Source organism: Sinocyclocheilus rhinocerous, unplaced genomic scaffold (genome assembly GCF_001515625.1).
Source record: "Sinocyclocheilus rhinocerous isolate Xijiao unplaced genomic scaffold, SAMN03320098_v1.1 scaffold7152, whole genome shotgun sequence".
NCBI lineage: Eukaryota > Metazoa > Chordata > Actinopteri > Cypriniformes > Cyprinidae > Sinocyclocheilus > Sinocyclocheilus rhinocerous.
Window position 1 is genome coordinate 28,440 of NW_015626446.1, and position 2,449 is coordinate 30,888.

The window sequence follows — 2,449 nt, forward strand, 5'->3', positions numbered from 1 at the left end:
TTTATTTATTTATTTATTTATTTATTTTCATTTTAATACATTGTACATTGTGTCCTATGTTTACAGGGTTCTTTCCCTTACAATTTAGACTTTTCTTCTCAGAATTGCAAGAAAAATAATTTTTTTAAAAATGTACTCAGAATTCTGTCTTACTTTTTCGCAATTCCAATTGTTATTGTTATTATTGCATAGGCCTACTGGATAATAATGTACTACAATACTGAGGTGCAGATAATTGCCACTATCTGCAACAAGTAGATCTATCTATCTATCTATCTATCTATCATCTATCTATCTATCTATCCATCCATCCATCCATCCATCCATGTTATATATTAATGGATCATTATATGTTAAAGGGGTCATATGATGCTTTTTTAAAGATCATTATTTTGTGTATTTGGTGTAACAGAATATGTTGACATGCTTTAATGTTCAAAAAACACATAATTTTTCAAATACTGTATATTATTGTAGGTCCTCTATGCCCCGCCTCTCTCAAACGCTTCGTTTTCTACAAAGTCCCTCCTTCCGACAAGCACAGTCTGCTCTGATTGGCCAGCTGACCCAGTGCATTGTGATTGGCCGAACACCGCAAGCACTCGTCGGAAATAGCACATCATTGGCTAAACTAAGGTCTTCTCTTTCCAACAAAAAAAACGAGAATGTTCTCTTAAAGAGACAGTGGCAAGGAAATGAACACAAAGACCATGTTGCCATATGGCCACACCATGCATGTGACTTGTTGGCATTATATGCTGAGTTATCAACAACACAGCACAGAAAGTGAAAGAACAACTGATGCCCAGTTTCTCCGCGAGTTAAATCATACACAATTTGTATTTTTGTACTTTCCACTATGCAGTGTGCTTAATATTTGTAAACTTGCTTAAAAATAACAATACTGTACCATAACACAAATAGTAACATTTTAGCATTGCATGATAAGTGTGAATAGTTTTTTTTGTTGTTGAGAAATTAAACAAGATTATTAGAATCATGAACCAAGATGCCACACAGATTACAAAAATGCTGACATTGCAATCACGAAGTGTTCATGAAGTGAAACCAATTTTTATTTCAGTCACGAGCTCTGCCACTTTATAAAGCAACATTTCCTTTCATTCTTGATTCTCATGATGCTATTGTATGTTCACAGTGACTTATAAAACAGAGGAAATGAGACCAAACTCCAATATCTGTCTCCATTTTTTAAAAGGTAAAAGGCTATAATGCATTGTAAGAATGTAAACTAGTAAATATTAAAATGACAATGTGTTTCCTGCAAAGACGGGTGTTTTTTTTTCCTAATCTAACTTGGAAAGTTAACAGATTGTTGCTGTATTGGTAATTGTTAGTTTTGTTTATTATTGTTAATAGTTGTCCGTTTTAATTATTATGAAATATTTTTTTTGTTACTTAATTGTAATTTATATTTGCAAATATATACAGACATGCATAGGCCGAGTTCTTGTGAAAAAAAAAAATGTAAATAAATAATTGTTATTCTGTTCATTGTAGGAGACCTCTCCAACTTTAAACATTTCCTGAGCATCTGATGCCAGATTATGAGCATTTCCTGAGACATTAAACAAAGAAGATATCACAATATCATCACATTTACCTGTTGTGTGCTGTAAGATGTCTTCAACAAAAAAACTGTTTGAACCATTTAAAAGCGAGCTGGAGAAAAAGGCTCTTTCCACCTCTCTTCCATTGAGCATTTTGTTGATTCCATTGGAAGCTCTGATTGATAAAGATTTTTCATGCCCGTGCAAAGCTGAGCTGAATGCAACCGTATCAAGCCTCATCTTTGCTGCACCTTTTTTTTTTGTTTTAGCTTTAACATGTCTTGCTTTACGGCCAGTTAAACACACTGATCGATGTTCTTTTAAAAACATTTTCAAATTTCCAAATTTCAAAGAATCGTCCTCTAATTGTCCAAATTCCAAAGAATGCTCCTGTAAATGTCCAAATTTTAAACAATGTTTCCAAAAATGTGTAAAATGGAGAGATTTCTTTCTTTGCCTGATTCCACCTTTTGTGTGGATCATTCTTGTGCTCCTTGATGGTGATTATGTTGCCTGTCAGAACACAGACTGGAATGGAGTGTATGTTTCAGATGAGCAGCTACATGTGAAATGGTGTAAACCGACTAAATCAGTTCCAAGAAGAAATGAGACCGAACTACAGGCTCTGACTCTCAGCTTTATTGCCACTTCACAGGTAAGTTGAATACTACAAAATCGTCCTTGTTTCCTCAAAAGAACAAGGACAGTTTGATTCCCTATGATGGGACCCCAATCTGAAACTCTGTTAACTGTCTGACACGTAATTACATTGATTTCCACATAAACCTAATAGAATTTTATTATGTAGCTGTCTTTCACACAGACTAATCAGTAAATCAGTATTGTTTCACTTTTATATAGTATTTAAGTTTATATAT

At 33.7% G+C, this 2,449-nt stretch overlaps 1 long non-coding RNA gene across 1 annotated transcript in view; it reads left to right on the forward strand.

Moving 5' to 3' along the window:
* Positions 1-930: 930 nt before the first annotated feature.
* Positions 931-2,449, forward strand: part of LOC107715651 (uncharacterized) — a 2,514-nt gene continuing 995 nt past the window's right edge. The window contains exons 1-2 of the long non-coding RNA XR_001637125.1: positions 931-1,219; positions 1,522-2,226. This is a non-coding gene — a long non-coding RNA (uncharacterized LOC107715651). The remainder of the gene's footprint in view (positions 1,220-1,521; positions 2,227-2,449) is intronic.